Source organism: Juglans microcarpa x Juglans regia, chromosome 8D (genome assembly GCF_004785595.1).
Source record: "Juglans microcarpa x Juglans regia isolate MS1-56 chromosome 8D, Jm3101_v1.0, whole genome shotgun sequence".
NCBI lineage: Eukaryota > Viridiplantae > Streptophyta > Magnoliopsida > Fagales > Juglandaceae > Juglans > Juglans microcarpa x Juglans regia.
The window spans coordinates 19,328,357-19,348,827 of NC_054608.1; the positions used below are offsets into that span (position 1 = coordinate 19,328,357).

Here is a 20,471-nt window from a genome sequence, read left to right on the forward strand (position 1 = left end):
TGCAACCATGCAAAGTTGTTGTGATCGATGCCAGATGATTTTGCCGTATTAGTGCCTCACATAGGAAGAAAAGAGCCCAGCGTAGCCAAAGAGAACTTGCCGGCCAGCAGACAGAGATATCAATACCATAAATAATTTCGCCGATGCCGGCAAGTCATCCTTGGCTGCTCCGAGCTCTCTACTTCTTCGTGCAAGGCACTTTCGACGAACCGATCCGGTCTTAACTGGCTGTGTGCTACTCGACTACGCAAGCATATATAAGCATTCCTGCATGCAGCTAGTATTAATGCTTTAGGCAAGCAATGGGATGTATATGTATATAGGAAGAACGCCTAAGTTGATAAGTACTAGTGAAGTGTGCTGCAGTTTTGAAGCGTGATCAAAATTATGAGAGGGCCGAATGCATCAATCATGATCAAGAAGGGCGTGATGACAGCCAAAAAGGTCAGACAACAAAAGCCACCGTCCAAATGTAATGAATATATTCGGCACGGCCGAATCCATCCAAAGGCTTTCTAATTACTCAAATGGGAATAGGAGATCGGTGCCTAATTCAAGATACTTGGGGTCCCACTCTTCCTTTTGTGGTGATAACAACCAGTTAAAAGTCATGAGCATGGAGACCAGCAGGAGCTAGCTAGCTAGGCAAGGGATTTGTTTTTTTTACTCATCTTTAATTTGGTCTGGGGATATGATCTTGAACGGATCTTGAAATCTTGAAATGAGTACTGTCAATGTCTTGGGTTTTGATGAGCGCCTACTTAATTGATTTTCTGTCTGCTGTGGGTCAAAATAACAGTATCTCCCTCGACTTTGGTTTCGGTTTTCATGACATGCATAGGTCCTGGTTTTAATTTGGAATCCAACAAGCTGCATGCATGATATATAACACTATCTTCTTCTTTTCTCTCTCTCTCTCTCTTTAATGTCCTGTGTTTTGGGACTTTCACTGCTTATAAGTTCAACCTTTAATTCTAGTATTGCAGCTCAAATAGTTACCAGAGCTATTATAAGCAAGTCAAGAGTTTGAAATCCGGCCACTTGCTTAACAAATCTTTCTTTGGGACCATCCTTAGGATACAATAAATTGACATGACCCAATAATCAATTACACATTTTTTATCATGAAAATGATATTTTTTTGATCAAAAAAGATGAAATGAGAATTGTATGAATAGTAATAAGATAGTTTGTGAATAATAATGAGATAGTTTAAGTTGAGTATTTTTTGAGTTTTGGAAAATGAGAGAGAAAAAGTTGAATAAAAAATATTATAAATTTAAAATATTTTAATAATATATTTTTATAATATTATTTTTAATTGGAGATTTGAAAAAGTTGAAATTATTTTTTATTTGAAAGTTTGGAAAAAGTTGTAATGATTAGTTTGAAAATTTTATATTTCAATTATATTTGAAAATAAGATAAGATGAGATAAAATGAAATCAGATGAGAATTTTGTGTCTCATCTAAGACCTCAAACCTCCCTTAGTGCTAGTAGATATGGAATAGAGAGACAAATTATCATGTCCAAGGGAATTAATCGTGAGAATCTTTTGTGGAAATTGCTTAAAATGTTTTACACAAAATAAATAGTCTGAAATTGTTATGTGAGGCCCTGGGGCTAAATTCATTTATACCAAAAATAAGCTTGATTTGTTTTCAAAACTAAAATCTAAAACTTTGAAAATTTTGAAAATCTCTCATCTTATCATTATAATTTTTTTAAATTTTTATATAAAATAAAATAAATAATTTAACTTTTTCAAATCTTAAAAAAAAAATAATATTAAAAAATATATTCTAATAATATTTTATTTAAATTTTTAACTTTAATTTTATCTCATCTCATCTCTAAAAACAAACTAACTAGACCACTCCGTACCTACTGATCTGGAATTAGCTAGCTGATCTTTTGTTTTTTATTTTTTGATATATTAAAACATAAAGCAGTACAATACATAAATGGAGGTCTAGAAGATTTAAATAATTATAAAAGTAAAAGTGGGTCTTTTCTACTATGGAATTGTAGTAAGATGCTGGAATTTGGATTGGAGCTAGCTAGCTAGCTACCTCTTTTATTATTGTTTCGTCTTTCCAATGTAATTTTCTCCGGTAGTACTACTGATTCACAATTTTGTCAGAGTTAATCAAGAACAATGAAAAAGAAAAACTACATGCAGAGATTGCAGGCTGTTATATGATGGGGGATAGCTGTCCTGGGTATGTACTGGGGACCCATAGGGTTGTTTTGTTCCCTTAGAATTGAAGGCATCCATGATGGGAAGCCTCAAGCCTTCTGATTCTTTGTTACCCTTTCTTATAGCAATCCTCCATCTAATTGAAAAGTGTGGATTCATATGAAATATTGTCACCACAAAGGTTAAGCCCTAGTCCTTCCCCGCGCGCCGCACTAGTTAGCTAGGTCTTGATTGTGAAAACTTGAACTCGCTTTTCTAGACATGAAGGGTCAACAGTTTTAAACAAGTTTGAAAAATGAAAGCAAGGGTGCAACAAACCCACATTATATGTGTCTATCTCTTATGTCAGACGAACTTAATTAGCATCAACCTCCCCATATATATATATCTTTGGGTCTAAGAATTATGGACTCGAGCTACGTTTAACATTCTGAGCAGATCGCATCCATTTTGACGTCACCCATGTCTTAATCGAATTTGTCTTACAAAAAGTTGCGAAAAGATCACACACGATATGAAATTTACGTGATTCGATAACGTGATTACGTAAGAGTTACAGAGAATTTTATTCTGATCTTGAAAGTAGCATACAGTGCGGCAGATCAAGAAATGATGGTTTAATATACTGTTCACCCATCCAAATGCAAATGGAGCTAGAGGTGGTTTAAAAAAAACCATGGAGTGTATATATATATGGGGAAATTTTTTGCTTCTAGATTATATATATGGTTTGACAAAGAAATATAAAAGGTTCAACTCTTACATACAATTATATAATATACTTTGTGAGTTGATAAATAAACTGCAGAAGGTGATCATGATGCAGTTGGTCGTGAAGCTGCCTGGTCTGTGGCAAATCATGAATGTGACGACAACATAAACAAGGTTTACAAATGATTAATTTGTATAAGTTCTAACATGTGCAAGCACTTCTTTACTGTAACAAACTGGAACCCCCATTTCTTCTAAATGATCATATGACCGTAGTTGTACCACTTCTTCATCCAATTGTCTCGCCTGATTACAAGCCACACATCTGTATATATGACGCCTGTTGTCATCAGTGTCACTTCTAAATTATAGGTGTCTGTGCACCTGCCTTAGTACTGTTCATCTGGGTATATTTGGATTGGAACTCGGGTTTCAAAACTGAGCTGGAATCTAGATCGGGTTAGCCATAGTCAAACGCGGGCTAGAACCCGGATTGAAACCGGTTTTTCAAAACCCGGAACCCGTGTTCTGGGTTGCACCCTGTTTTTTATTATTTTAAATTAAAGTGTACATGTTATGAATATTTTTTCATAAAAAAATGTTGATGCAGTATTCAAACTCTATTTATTTAATTTTTTAAATCAAAGCCTACATGTTCCTTGACCACTAATAAAAAGCCACATGGAGAGAGTAAAAGTAAAAAATAAAAAACATAAAATAGATTATTCACTGGACATAATATGCATTTTCCTTTTGAGTTTCTATCCATTTAGTTACTAAAAAACAAAATCAAAACATTCAATCTAAAAAAAAAAAAAAAAAAAAAAAAAAACGAGTTGCCGGGTTCTACTACCCAATACCCAGACCGGATGTACCCAGATTTTTTTATGCGATCGAGCACCGGTCCGGATTTGTTCTAAGCTAGGAAAAAACCCAACCTAGATGAACATGCCTAACACCTTATTGCTTATCATGGCCAATCTGGTTAATTAAGAGTATAATAATCAGAGAATAATCCGGTAATAAGATTAGATTTGTTTTCATATTACAGATGCAGTACTAATATTGGCCTCAAAAAGTAGTAAAATATATATATATATATTTAAAAAAATTAATGATAATAATATAAATTAAGTGTATCTCTAAGCAAAATAAAATTACAATATAATGATTAACGAGAGAGCTTTTAAAGATAATTTAAGTTAATATACCACAGTGAATTAATTTATATTTTTTACAATAAAATAACTGGTTTAGTAAAAAATTTAAGATCGACAGATAAATAAGCCAAAGATAGAGTTATTAAATCTAAGATTGAGGTTAATAAAGTAATTGTGAAAAAAAAAGCAGGATGTAACTTTGGGGATCATCACGTGGTCTTGGTCTATAAATAATTTGAACATGCGTATATGGGGCAGCACTCCGCCTATTCACGCAACAAGGGTACTCACGCCTTGTTCCTCTCAATGTCAATATGGGTGTGCGCCCCTGCATGTTCTTTTCAAAGCTATGAGGCTATGGTGGGTACACCCTAATGTTTTGTCACCCAGTAAGATACGAGTGAAAGAGAGAGAAAAGAAAAGGAGGTTGAATGAGAAGAAGAGCTAAGAAAAGGTAGAAGACATCTCTAAGATAATATCTCAAATCTCAACTTATTTTTTGTAATTTCTTACATGATCTTTTGTTTGTACAATTAGCTAAACCAAACAAGATAATTTTGACATTAAAATTGTAACGTCCCGTCCTCAGAAGGTCGGTGAGATATTTCCTATCACCAAATATCACAATCAAAAATTACATCTAGACTCCAACAATCACATGGAAAACAACTCCACAACCTGTAAAACTCCTTTAATAAAATTATACATATTTCCACAAACATATAATATCAATGAAATCCTCCAACACGTTTACTAATAATAAAGAGTCCATATAGTCTAATAAAATCAGCAAGGTTCCAACAATACCAACCCAAAAAAAATGACAAAGTTCTCAAAATAAGACACTCTAATACTCCTATTGAACTTATCCCACTACACACAACTAGTCCTGCCCATGCATTCTATTCTTGATCCCTAACTGAACCATCAAGATCATTTGAAAATATTAAAGGTGATTGGGTGAGTTATCAACAATTCAGTAAGCAGTTAACATATACTAATATGTAAACATGAGACAATTACAGAATGCAGAACCAAAATAAATTATCAAAATAAAAAAGCGACAGTTTAAAAATATTAATATACAAAATTCTTATGGCATAGCATAACTGACCAGCATCATATCAGAATGGATACCATATTTAACCCACATGATAAGGTTGTGCAAACATCGGCGGCCAACCGAGCAGAAACAGAATGTGAAATCTTCCCCTTAATATTCTTGGAGCCCCAAGTGTGCATATTAGAAAGATCACGCAGAAAACCACTTTGTTTCCAAAGTAGGTGAACCAGAAACAGAGATGTTGGTAAAAACACAAACAAAGGCCATGATCTTACACCTGTGGTAAGGTCGGGATGAAAGCGGAAACAAAATTTCATGCTAGAGAATTCAGATGCAACAGTTCATATCATAGCAAAGAATTGATCAGATCTAGATCATATTCACATCATCATGGTATAAAAAAATTTAGATTTCATATTCGCTTTTTTTATATAGTTGGTAAAAATAGTGCAAAAAATGCTCATGTCTACACCAGTAATAACAGAAAATATTCTTCTTTTCATCTTCGGATATAGTGAGTTATGCAGAAAAATGACTGGCTTGTTTCCATTGTTCCATAACAAAATATGCAAATTTTTCATAAAATCCACCTCAGTTCGTTTAGGCAAAATCAAGCACAGGAGTACCGCTTACTTGATTCTTACAATGTATCATCTAAGTCTTAGGTTCGACCTCTAATGGTATCACAACTAAGCCAAAAAATATTCACTGTTAATAACCCAAACAAGCACTTACTAACGAACCCCAAAAAAACACAAAACTAACTTTACTAATGAAAATTCGTAGCCCAAACTATCGGTCCAACATGCACAAATTCATTACAACATTCAAAGAAATTCACTACTTTCCAAAAATTAGCACATCCTCCTCATACTTGCTTAACTGTTTCTACAAGCATGTTAACCAAACAAATCACACGTTAAAAAACAACATTACTCTTGACTTATCACACAAACAAACAACTCACAAATGAAAAAGCAAGCAGTCAAACAGTCGAAACAACCACACATCAACCCCAAATAACCACACACCTACCCAATCATCCACACACATCAACTCAAACAGCCACAAACATCAACCCCAATAGCCACACACATCAACCCACTATGCATTCTCAATTTCCACAATTTCAAACACAAAAATAGAGATAGTACAACCTTCAGTCTCCAAAATTTCATTCAAAAGAATCTCCACAAACCAACCCACTTGTTAAGGACGTGTTTCACACCAACTGCACGGACAACCTGCAACAAATAAGATGGCAGCACTGGGTGCCTAGGGGTACTCCGATGCCTATGTTAGAGAGAAATGTTCTTAGTATATGTATATGAATGAATCTCAATATGTTACCTCTAGGTGTTATTTGTAGGAGTATGCAAATGTTGATCATGACTAACTCTAGAGTTCATCTTAGATAACTCTCGAATAAATCGTTAGGATAGCTTTCCTGATCCATTATAGATGTTATCTATTCTTTATGTTATTCACCACGTGGTTAAAGATCTAGTCTCTGGGCTTGCAGTGTTGATTCGACTCCTAAGGTCTCAAACTTTGGTCTTCCAACGCATGGGGTTATTTTCCCTAAGCAGCTAAATATGCTTTCCAGTTATCCCGCTAATATCTTTCGTGCTTGCACGTGGGAAATTCATCAATTTGTGGCTTCACTCTACCCTGCTAGCTTTTTGTCATGTTAAAAACATGGCCCACGGCATCCTAATTGTTCCCGCTCTTTAATTTATAATTTTTCTTTTATTCAAATAACAAACAACAATGTTGTAACCCTTTCGTCTTCCCTAGAATTCCTCATCATTGCCCCTCTTTCCCACTCTACTTCTTTCATCTTCTTGCATCATTTCCTATTCTTGCTTTCTTCTCAAGTTTCAGACACTCACTACCTTTCACCATCTTGATCTCTTCTCTTCTCATTTCTTCAACAATGGCTCAGCGCGGGTTCCCGTGTTCAAACTGTGCCTCCGCCAAAACCCCATCCTGGACTTCTCCCCATTATGCGCCCAAATCCTTTTATGGTCAAAATTTACCTTTCTTTGAAGGGTTCCAGTGGAGCTCCACACTCATCGCCTGAGTCTTGGCAAGGTTGAGGACTTCATATCGTAGCCCAACACTTTGGTTCTCACTCTTCCGGCGGAGGGCGTTGTCGACGAGGATGGCTTCTCGGGGAGGGTTTCTCTCTCGATTTGTGCTATCGCATAGTTTGCGCCTTCCATTCATCCGCCCCATTCATGATGCCCTTGATTTCCTTCTATTGGCCCCTGCCCAACTTCATTCTCATGCTTGGCGCATAATTTTGTGTTCATTCGTGGTGTTCCGTATGGTTTTGGAACCCCTAGGGGATATGTACCCAGATTTGACTGCTCGTGAATTCTTGTCTTTCTATTATGTGAAAGGGCTATCAGGTAACATTTGTAGTTTTCGTATTCGTTTGCAACGTTTGGCAACATTCAAAAGCCGCCATTAGAATGCCAAGCAATGGCAAAAGAAATTTTTTCTTATTTCTGGTGGTGGTTGGGAATTTCCCTCCCTTGAGATGACCATTCGAGACTTCCTCTTCCCAACTAATTGTGGGCAAGATCCCTGATGACAAAAAGATCCTGATAGATCTGACTGACAGAGAACATTCTCGCATCGACATAGTCCCAAATTTAGCCAAAGATAATGAGGGTGCCCTGTGGACTGAAAAGCTCTTAACTCCCACTAACATCGATAGATTCCTTGTTATGCCTGACCGTTCCCACATTAAGGGGCATAAATCAAAGGTTGTGATGCCTCTTTCAAAGAAGAGGCCCGCTTTCTCATCGTCTAAGAAGGGGCTTGTCTCGTCGCCTTCTATGACTCATAGAAAACGTCTTCGACATACTGAGGGTGAGACATCTGCTAATCACCTTATAGAAAATGTCAAAGGCGCCACTGACGATGTGAGGCTAGAAGTGGCCGTTGACTCTTGTGCTAATCCGACAGAAAGGGGGAGCCACCCTCTACTTCTCCTATACATGTGTCCCCACTTGCATCTCCCGAGCTTGACGACCTTGATGGGCTCATGGGCCAAGACCTTGTCAATTTAGTCACAGCCTTTGAGTTTGATCTGCACCCCAAGGGGTCGGACTCAATGGGTACACTCCCTTTCGAGTTCCCTTCTCTCCTCTCATCAGTCTCAACTCCTAGTGGTGGCGAGTTGTATCTGACATATATGATGCCTTCTCCATAGGCGTTGTTGGGGTTACGATGTTGAAAGCCTCCTACTGGTGGCGCCAACTAGAGTCGTGCCATGGACTCTGTGTTCCTGAGGGGCAACATTGATGACCGTGGGGACCAAGGCTCCAACCTAAGTCCCCTCCCTGCAACTGTCTTCAAGGGGTGAAACTCCAACTACGGACAATGAAAGAGTCTTCATTCCTTCCCCTTCACCCTCTTCCTTTAATGGTGATGTGAATTTGTCAACCCCTAGGGAGGGGGGCGGGTGATCACGGGAAAGTGAAATGTAAAGAGGGGGCACAGGAGACGGAGAAAATGGAGACGGAGAATGCCAGACCCATCAATAGTTCTGAGTTTGCCATTGTCGCAGACAAGGGAGTGTCCGTGCTTGAGGTTGAGGTTCTAGCCACCTCTTCTACGCCTTTGACGCACTGTTTAGGGAGGGCCCATGTGGAGGGGCAATGAACCATGGAATGAGGGTTAGAGGGGCCTTCTTATTTGCGCTCTCATCCTCAGGATGGAGTAGTGGTAGAGATGGCTCAACGCTTAACGCATTTCTTGTCTTCGGTATGACTTTGTTGGCTTAATTGTACTTGTCTTTATATGTACGACCCATATTTTATTGTATCTTTGTGCTTTGTAGGGCATGGATGACTTGGCAGCTTGGATTGTAAATGATCGTGCGGACTTGAAGTCAGAGGTATGTACCAGGTGGATGTTTGGGTTCTTTGCTCAGAAACAGATGAGTCGGCTGCGAGCTAAAAGATTGAGGTGGAGTCTTACTTAGAGCAATTTGATGGGCATATTCGTTCCCTAGAGGGTGACCTTGAGCTCTTTGTTGTAGCGCCTCGTTCGTAGAGGTTCGGAGAGTTAGCTCATGTTACCTAAAATCATCTCCAATAACATATTTATATACTTCAAATTCCTCATAAAATATAAACTCATTTATTCAAAACCAAAATATATGTTCCTTCAGCAAGACACCAAAGAACTACCTCAATGAAATAAATTAAAATCTCCACAAAGATTCAGAAATATCCATGACTCAAAGTGCCAAAATAACATAAAATAATAAATCCACTAAATAAAAAAAATAAAAAAAAAACCTTAAATCCACTAAATAAGACTCCAATAAATACTTGTACCCTTTGACACTTATTCCTCTACGACCATCAAACCTTGCTAACACTTCCTACTCTTGACTTCCAGCTGAGGCATCAAAATTATCTAAAAAATATTGTGGAGATAAGGAGTGAGTTATCAACAACTCTGTAAGCAGAAAACATATACTAGTATGTAAACATGAGCATTTACAGAGTTTAGAATACATAACAAAATATTTTTATTTTCAGAATGCATAATTAGAACGTGTTATCAAAAATATTAGAGTGAAAATTCAAAAATATTCTTATTCAAAATTCCTTTGGCATAGCATAACTGAAGTATCACATCAGAATAAAATTTCATGTTTAACCCCCGTGATAAGGTTGTGCAAACTCCGGTGGCCAACCTAACAGAAGCAGAATGTGAAATCTTTTCCTTATTATTCTCGAGATCCCGAATGTGCACACAGGAAAGACTATGCAGAAAACCACTTTAGCTTCCAAAGTGGGTGCACTGTAAACAGAATGTTATGCCAGAGGTTTCAGAAATCACATCATATCATATCAGAGTACAGAACATTTTCAGAACAGAACAAAATCAGATCACAAAAATATAATTTATGCACAAATTTTCATATTCGCTCTCTTTTGTACAGTTCAGAAACAAAATGTCAAAATAGGTCATGTCTACACCAGTCATGCAGAAAATATTTTATTGTTATACAAAACTTCATGAGTAATGCTGAACAAATAACTGAGATTATTTCAAATTTCTTTTCGTAATAAAACATGCATATTTTTCAAAATTGACCCCAGTTCATTTCTTTGATGTAAAGTATAGCGTAAAAACCCTGCTTACCTTGGCTTTCTAGCCTTTCAGAATTTTTCCACTATAGTACTAAACGAATATTGAGATTCACCTATAAAATAGTTACGTAACTTCCATTAGTTTTTAGTTGAGCACGTATTTCGATACTCAAACTTGAAATACTAAATTAACCTATTATAATTCCTCAAAACCCAAAATTCTCATAACTCTAAAATACCATCACTTCTCAAATTCATCAATATCCACTTAATTCCTCCGACTATTTAAGCTCTAACTTATTTATTACTAGAATCTAACTATAAAAAATATTATACCAAGTTATATAATTTAAAACTTTAAGTATTTTCTGTTAATCAACTTTTTAGACTAATTTAAAGTGAATCGGAACCTACTTAAAAAAATAACATGAGTTTTTCTACAGTGAGACTTAGGCCCAACATACAAGCAATTCCAACGTAAATTAAAAATTCAAAACTCTCATACTTTGGCTTATAACTTAGACGGCAAAATTGTAATAACTAAAACTAGGTTTCCCGACCATCTCCACGTAGAAGGAGTTTTACGTCAAAATATATAACACATTTTAGTTTGTAGGGGGATCATCACTAGACCCAGGGTAGTCATGCAACAGAAACTCACCGTGAGATAAGGAGTCGCTACGGAGCTGGGCGAGTGGAAAGTGGCCGACTCGACAGCAGAACACGTGAAATCATGAGGAGGCATGCAATGGTCTGGGGTGCTGGGCGTTGACCAGGGCAGTGTCCGATGGTGAAGGCTTGTCCTCTGGCGTCTTCTGCTAGTAGTGGCGGCGGCAGCGGCGTGGCCTCACTGTTGCAAGGCGTGTGGCTCTCAGTTTGGTCTGCTATGGAAGTGCTCTATTTTTTTAGGCAAAAAAAGGTCCATCCGTGAGGTTGAGGGTGGTGTTTTCCGATGTGTAGGGTGCTATGGAGGAGCAAGGGTGGTGGTGGTTTGTTGGGTGGCTCCTACGACAACGTGGGCTACCAATGGTGGTATGGTGCAGCGACGCCGAGGTACGTGACACGGGTTGCTTTTAAGCTGGGCGGTGTTCAGTGGTTATTGGTGCAGGGTGGCAGCAGTGTAGAGGAGCCTGGTAGTGTGGCTGTCGTCATGGAGGTGGGAAGGAACCCATCTATGGGGCTAGGTGTTGTTGTGACAGAGGGTCTATGAGAAAGAGAAACCGATGCATGGGATTAGAGGGAGAGGGAGAGGGCAACGTGGGCTTATTCCGTGGTGATTGATCATCATCTACTGGCCTTGGGTGGTGCACTGCAGAAGTGCACGGTGGGAGGGGGAAGGGGGGGAGGACAATGTAGTTGTGGACGGAGGTGTGGAGAGACCATTGAGTGTGGGTTGCTGTGACAGAGTATGGGTCACGATAACATGAGCTAGCAGATTGTGGAGGTGCGGTTGGCTAGGCCTTGGGTAGTGGTTGGCGGCAGCTACATGGAGGAGGTGCTTCACTGAAGACTCAGGCTCGGCAACCATAGCTCGGTACTATCAATATGCAGTTTTTCTATGTATATATGTAGGTGATGGGAAAACCCTAGGGAGGGGAGACGTGCATGAGTGTGGAGTCGTGGGTATAACAGTTGGTATGGGTTACGAATCATAATGGGAAGAGAACTTTAAAATAATAATCCTAGTGGAAATGGGAGACATGTGTGGCGTAGGGTTTTTCATTGAGTTTTGGCCCTCAACTCAACCTCTAAAATAATCCAGTTTGTCCCACAAATTTCTCGACACATAAAAAGATTCCACCTATTTTAAAAATATTTAAGGATTTTAACTTAATTAGCAAGTCCAAAAATATCGGTATCCGCCAAAATAAAAATTTGGGCCCGTAGTCTATTTCACTAATTTACTCGTTGATTTCAAATGGCTTTTCTTAAGTATAAACCCAAAAATTTTTGAAAATGGGCTTGGTGCTGGACCCGAGTGTTACATTCATGATGAAGCATCCGAGATCCATTGGAATTCTACTCGTTCCCAACTATCCCGCCTGAGTGGAGAGTTGGATTCCTCTCAATAGTTGTTGGCTGTTGCCAAGCAATGATGTTTGGGGTTTGCCCAGACATTGGCTTCTTTTGAGGAGAGTCGCAAACAACTTGTCCTTGAGTTTTCAAATTTGAAGGCCTCGTATGAAGAAGATCATAGGCAATTTGGCCTTAAAGTGTTAGAAATGGAGGGGTCCAATGAGGATTTGTGAGGTAGGTTTGTCGCTTACAAGAAGGGCCGAGAAGAAATTGACGCCAAGCTAAGCAAAATGAACCAAACCATGCTACACTTGGACACAAAAGTGAAGGAGCAGAAGCAACGGTTGTTGGAAGTGGAATCAAAATTGGCTACTTTCAGGGGTGATATGGCTCGCGCGCTCCCACAATTAATGGTCGTCAAGGTCGTTAGGGATCAGGCCTTTGGATACGGATATGGGGTTGGCTTGGCTCGGTTGTGATCTCACTTGCTGGCTAATCCTTAAACTAACTTGAGGCTTTTGGACCTCGATTCCTTCAGACCTGATGAGGTTTCATGCCAGTTTGTGGACGCATTGGGACGTAATACTATGCCCGACACCTTCTCGCCTGCTTCTTCACCTTCAAAACCTTTGGCGGCTCCACCTTCATAAAGTCTTTGCTTTTTTTTAACCTTCTTCCTTGTTTCAAACAATATTTTGGAAGACTGTAATGATAACTCTTTGTTGTGTGTTTCTTTTATAATGGTGGCTTTTGTTTTAGCCCCATTTTGTATAGTTGGTATACGGCTCCCTTTTAGCCTTCCTTTCATGATGCTTGTGTTTGGTTTGTCTTTGCTTTGCGATATTAATTCCAATCTCCGCACACATTGGCTCTATCGCGAGTCTTTGGACTTGACTTTGGTGGCTAAGTGTGACACCCCCAGATTCCACTTAGGATCGTTCGGATATCCGAAACGTCGGGACATGCAACACAAGGTTACCTACCCCCATTTATGACATATAAAATGCAATATTCATAACATACATCTAGCATTATGCAATATTCACAACGGATAATTTTTTTTTGAGCAATACTATGCACCAAACTTATAATATCCCAAATAGTTAAAAAATAAATTATGCATGCTTAAACACCCACGATTACAGCACGGATCTCAGAAGACTAATATCAAAACAACGAAGACCTAGCTCCATAATTACACTGCCAAAATACACTATTGGGCTAGTTCATTGAGTAACTCGCATAACTCGACTAACGATGCCGGAATACTATTCAAAGACCTAACTATAGAGGTTGTAAGCTCCGTGTTGCTTCTACGACGTCTAGTCAACCTCCTCCAGATTGCTAATGTTTGCTCTCTGTTCTGATCCTGACGCATTGCCTACCATTCGGGAGGAATGGTAGTTGGGACTACCACGGTGAGATTTGATTACAAATCTCAGCAAGTTAATAGGAAACTTCTACACAGGTTAATGATGCATGCATGGCAGTAAAAGTATGAATGCATAATCAAAATTATAAGTAAGCATAACATAACTTGATATATAGCATAGCATAAATGACATAACTTGAACTGAAACTGAAACTTAGCTTGACGTGACATGGCATGTACGTAAACTTAAAACATAACATGGACTTGAAACATAGCATGATCGTGAACATACATAATTTGAACATGAATTTGAACATAACATGAACCTGAGCACAACATAACATAAACGTGAACTTGAAACATAACGTGAATATGAACATAACATAACATGAATGTGAACTTGAACATAACATGAATATAAACACAACATGACATAAACATGAACTTGAAACTTAACATGAATGTAAACTTGAACATAACATAACGTGAAACATGCCTTGAACGTGAAATACATGAACGTGAAATCTTATTCAATAGACTTAATTAATAAAAGTGACCATACGGGTGCTACACGGGTCCTCTTGAGCCGTGTGTCCCTACCGATTATTGCATCACAACATAGGTGTCTATACCAGTTGTGAGTGCATTAATACGTACTCCACAGTTGTTGTGGCCCCACGTATTCTACGTGTCACAATTGCCGTGTCTAACGTAATGTATACTCCACAGTTGTTGTGGCCCCATGACTTATTTGTTTGTGCCATACTTGTTGTGGACACACGTAACATAAAGTGTGGCTCCATCGGCGTCAGTGCCTGGCGTGCTCCGGTGACCAGCTAGTTAGGCCCCATTCGCAACCTGCTGACTGTACTTCGTCAACCCAAGAAATTTCACACCTATTTAGACACTCCATCGTGAACAAAGGAATTCTACTAGGATATTACCCTATCCTAGCGCTTAGGGTCGTGATAGACATGAATAACTTAACTGGCATACAAGACATTTCGTAATGTGACATGACATGAACGTGACATAAATGACAGAAATCTTGCCGTAGCGTAACGTGACATGAATGTAAGACGACAGACATGACATACTTTGAAATATAAATGTAACAGACAACGTTTTATAACATGGCATACACGTAACATACAATATTTTGTAACATTGCATAACATGTGACAGTGAATATTATGTGACATGACATACATGTAACATATAGTATACAAAATGTGACACACTTGCAATAGATAGTAACATGAGACAGAATATATTGTGTGACAAATAATTATTTCATGACAGAATAATTCGTGTAATAGATAAACATGTGATGACATGGCATATATAACAACATAGGAACATAAATTGTAGTTCATTTACCCATCACACATAGACAATAAACTGATAATAAGTTAAGAGCTAACTTACCTCGATCGTTGCGTTCTACGAGATTAAAGTGCGAAACACGAGGAACTATAAGAGGGTATTCTAAAAGTTAGAACTTTAATTACTAACAATTAGAAATGTGAAAATAGACAACTTAGAGTAAAATTACCATACATGTGGGAAAATGACCATTTTACCCATAACTTAAGGATTTCACATCCTAACTCCAAATATTACCAAAATTTACATTCCTCATGTAAATTTTGTCCTAGACTCAAATTTCAACTCAGAAAAATTTAAAATCATTCACAACTATGGAAAACTCACAATGGCCGAAACATTCATAGGTCATTTCTCTTAATTTTGGTTGCAATTTCTTCCATCTTCAATGCCCATGATTAAACCAAAATCTTGTAACAAGGATATTCCAATCCTAAGTTTAAAAATACACTTAAAATATCCATTAAGAAAAGCTAATCATCAACACCAAACTTTTTGTAAAAATACCCAAACTTTTTAATAAAAAAGTAAACCCTTAAATCACAAGTTTTGGCCTTAATAAAAATATCTCCAAGAATTCCAAAAAACAAATCTTACTTCTAACACATTTATAACATCATCCTAAGATCAACCATGGTTTAAATCATCAAACAAAAGCCACCAAAAATCACAAAACAATACTTGGAGTTTTTGGTTTTAAACTTAGTCCAAAACAGAAACTTTTCTCTCCACTAACTTTGATCAATCTCTTGATCCATGGATTAAACACATGTGATCTTCAAACTAAAACATATCATGGTTTAAAAATGTGTCCTAAAGAAGATCCAACCATCAAACTTAAAATCACATGGTTAAAACTCCATAAAACATGGATCTAACCCAAAAACATCAAATTTTAGGCCTAACCAAAATTTTCTTACATAGAAAAATCATACATTTAAAAATAATATTAAATATCTTCAAAATAACATCCTAACATGTATATAAGAGGGTTAGCATCATCATATAAAAATATCAAAGCATTTGGAATAATATTAAACCATGAAATATTCAAACTTTCACAGAACAAAAATTGTTTTTCCACTTCCAGTTTTCAAGTTTCTAAAGCTAATGAAATTCATCATCAAAAGCTTTATTCATGTGACAAAACCTCAATAAAAATTCATAAACACATGATAACAACACTCCATAAAATTTTCGGACCAAGATATATCCAATAGCTTGGTCAAAAATTCCAAAACATATCATACTCTCTAGTTTCACGCCCAGAATGACCTTTCTATGGTTAAAAATACTTTTGACTAATCAAATGAGCATGTATTGAGACTAATAAGATATCCACCGAAACTAGACTTAAAGACAAACAATTGTTATGAAGGAGTCATCGTGAGAAAATACGTACAAAGAGTCGAAAATGGCCACATAAAAGGACACATAAATCTGCCCGAGAGAGCACTTTTGGGTTTCTCTCTAAGAATGGAGGAAAGAAGTGATAAAATGAAGACAAGTGTATCTTGCACAACTTTAGACTCCTGGATGGGGAAGTTATGGCTTGGAAGACCCTTGATTGGAGTTGGCTTTGTGACATAAAGTGGAGAGTAATGAGGGCAAACGACTGCCTGCAGCAGCTGTGAGAGATGGAGGTTGATGGAGTAACTTCTCATCACATCAAGGCACTAATGGGTTGCAGCAAATGGCAATGGATGGTCTGCCATGTGGGGGAGGAAACTTCTTCAAGAAGCTTTGCCAAGGTGGCCAAATTCGTGGGCCTTGGTGGGCCCCAACTAAGTGGGCTTCAATTTGGGGTTTAAAGGGGGTTTGGTTAGGGTTTGAGATGTTATCAAGCCCAAAACCAATTTTTTTGGCCCAATCAAATTTCCAAGGTATAAAAAGTTGGATAATGATATTATAACAAGGATTTGATTAATTAATAGCATGTGGAAGTGATTTAATCAAATGATTAAACACAATGCTAGAAATCAGATTAAAAAGGGTTTGGAGGCCAATTTTAGGGTTTGGGGAAATCGTTTAGAATTTTGGTTTCAATCAAGCTTTTGGAGTTTCAATTGGATTCCAACCATTTAGGGTTTTACTAGGGTTGAAACCCTCTTTGGTCTAGCACAATTTGGTTGATCAGATGAAACAAAGTTTTGCTTAAGTGGCGTGATCTCACACGTTGATTTCCTTCACAAATCTATCTAATGGTTCCTCATGGTGCCAAGTGTCTAATACTATTCACTATGTGTGGCTAAGATCTTGCCAAGTATCCAAATAAAACTTCTCTAACCTAATTTGGACATTCCACACTGTAATTTTAAAAAATACTGCACTAGGTGCGCTTATCGAGTTACTATTCACTTCAAAGAAATGCATAAGAAACTTAGTACTGAAAAATCCTAAATATTCGTATTAACCTGTAGTGAAAATCGTTTAGCGAAATTCAATCCCGAAGTGCCCCTAAAAATAATTTCACAATTTCGAACAGTCGTTTCGTCCGAAATTATGAAAATTGGTTATTGCGTCATAAAATCCCAAATAATCAACTGAATCTAATGGTGTAGACCAAAACACATTCTGACACCTCTAACTACCTCAAATAATTAAACTCATATTTCTAGCATCATAGTGAGTAATAACACAGGCTATGTTGATAGACTAAAACCTGTGCGATTGGTCGATTCGTAAAAACTTATGGGGTTTTCACGAGATTCCTAAAATAAATAGAAATTCCACTAGTGAATTTCTAGTAGGCTATTACACTAAGTACGGAGGTCGTGGGGTGTTTTGACCTCCATGCCCGTTGAGTGTACCACGAGTCTTTGTACTCTACTTGGGTGACTAAGTAAGGGAGTTTTAGGGTCTTTTGACCTCCATACCAGTTGAGTGCACCGCGAATCATTGTACTCGAATTTGGTAGCTAAGTAAGGGAGTTGTGTGGTCTTTTGACCTCCACGCCCGTGGATTGCACACTGAGTCTTTGGACTCGACTTTGGTGGCTAAATAAGGGAGTCGTGGGGTCTTTTGACCTCCACGCCTGTTGATTACATCGCGAGTCTTTGAACTCAACTTTGGTGGTTAAGGGTGAGACGTGCGGGCTAAGAAATTGTCTATCTTTATGGACCTTGCTTTATTGAATACATCCTAGAAAGGAATCAATGGTAGAATTTCTTCAAATGCTCGGCATTCCAAGGGTGCAGTAACTCCTTTCCTTGATTGTCTTTGAGGCAATATGACCTTGGTCGGTTGCTAGCAACTACTACATATGGACCCTCCCATTGTGGTTAGAGTTTCCCTTCGTCTTGGGTCATCACGTCTTTTTCTTTAAGCACTAAGTCGCCTACCTTAAAAGATCTGGATTTGACTCATTTGTTGAAGTAGCGCTTTGGTTTCCTTTTGTTGAGGATATTTTGGATCTCGGCTTCCTCTCTTTTCTCTTTTAGGAGGTCAAGGTACTCCTCAAGAGCCTTGTTGTTCTTAGGTTGGCTAAAGTGGCAAGTTCGGTGTGTAGGTAGACCAACTTCTACCGAGACAACTGCTTCGTTCCCGAAAGCCAATGTAAACGGTGTTTCACCTGTTGGGGTCTTCACAGTTGTCCTATAGGCCCACATGACTCTTGGGATCTCTTCTACCCAGTCTCCTTTCTTGTCGGTGAGCTCCCTTTTTAAAATTCTGAGTAAGGATTTGTTTGTTGCTTCTGCTTGCCCATTAGCTTGTGGAAGCCCTAGTGACAAGTACTTGGTTTGGATTCTCAACTCTTTGCACCATTCTTTGTAATGCTCCGAACCAAATTAATGAATCATTACAGGAATTTTTATATTTGATTATTATAGTGTATACCCGCTATCCCCAACCATTTCGGGTGAAGAAGATATGAAAGAGCCGCTTGTGCGGGACCCCATCAATTCCTTTGAGTTTCGTTCTCAATTTCAAGGTCGGCCAGTGAGACGATGGGGGATAAACTTCATCGTTGAGAGGGAAACAACCCAGATCACCAGCTAAGTCCCCTTTTCTAACGATAAGCTCCAATTGCATCATAACAATTACAAAAAAGAGCAAGTGAGGTCTGAATATAAAATATGAATCATAGTTACATTCAAAGCTCACTTTTTACCATTAGCAAGGTAATGTTGCTCCAATACTCAACCAAAGGGCTACTGTAGTACCAATCAAAAAGACAGTTGTCGCTACGGGATGGATTTTGGAATTTATTAACATTTTCCAAAAAGGGTACGGTTAATAATCCAAAAATTTTATTGATAAGACCTCTTCAATTGTAGCCAATATCTTATTACGAATAATTCCGACAACTTTTGGAGAAAAAAAGGCATTCACCTATTACATAGATGGTACGATTTGATGTTTTTATATTCTGATAGAAAGAGAATTCTTTTCTTTCAAAATTTGAATAATATTAAAAAATTATGTGAATAAAAACTAAAAAAAAAATATGAAAGTAGTTCTAATGATTCAATAATATTATTATAGTGCATAACAGAGCAGCACCCAATACACCAGAAGCCCCCATTTGGGGAATTTATGGCACAAGTATTAAATTAGCTTGGATTATAGAAGAATGAAATGAGAAGAAAGTATCAGCAACAACTGGTTTTATTACAGAACAGCTCATGATGTTCATATCAATCTATTATGCGCCTTTGCGTCTAGCATTGGGTAGACCTCATACAAAAGTTGTACTAGGTCTGCAGTATATTTTGTTTCATTTCTTATGGAACAATCACAAACACTATTTTAATTATGGATCTACTACCAGAAACTCAATCCGTAATCTTAGCTATTGTTGTCCATTTTTTTTTAGTCGGAATTATTCGTAATAAGATATTGGCTACACAATCTAATTCAAAATTTCTCCCAATTATTGTCCAACAAATTGTTTATCAATGATTGAAGAATATTTTATTTAATTTTAATGTGTCTCACAACTTTTGTGAAACTCCGATGAGAAGAAAAAAGAAGGCGTTAAGAGGACCCCCTAGCCCAACCCTAGACACTCTAAGACACTTTTTCAAATCAAACATGCTCCCATTTGAGTCAAGAGATAGATAAATAAACACATCCCATTACACTGATCGGGGGCGTCTACAGTGATTGAGGGGGTCGAAGCCTACCAAGTGATAACTTTCAAATTCAGAGAATTCTATATAATATTATTTATTATTTGATTATAGTCTTAATAAAAAAACCAAAAGGGATATACTTTTCATCTTAAAAGTGTATTTTACCCCAACTTTTCCTGGTGCGAAGGGGCCTACTAGATCAATCCCCCATCGAGCAAATGACCATGGGGCGATAATAGAAAATAATTTCTTGAGGGTACAACCCTAGAATCAGAGTATAGGAAAACCAAGTGGTGCAAACGCCCCCTATCAGTGCAACCACTTGGTTTTCCTGTACTCTGATTCTAGGGTTGTCAGTGTGGTGCAA

At 37.7% G+C, this 20,471-nt stretch overlaps 1 long non-coding RNA gene across 1 annotated transcript; it reads left to right on the forward strand.

The window, feature by feature from the left end:
- Window positions 1-786: 786 nt before the first annotated feature.
- LOC121241884 lies at window positions 787-19,034 on the forward strand. Its single transcript, XR_005935829.1, has 3 exons — window positions 787-798; window positions 18,470-18,478; window positions 18,961-19,034. It is a non-coding gene; the product is annotated as an uncharacterized LOC121241884 (long non-coding RNA).
- The last annotated feature ends 1,437 nt before the right edge of the window (window positions 19,035-20,471 follow it).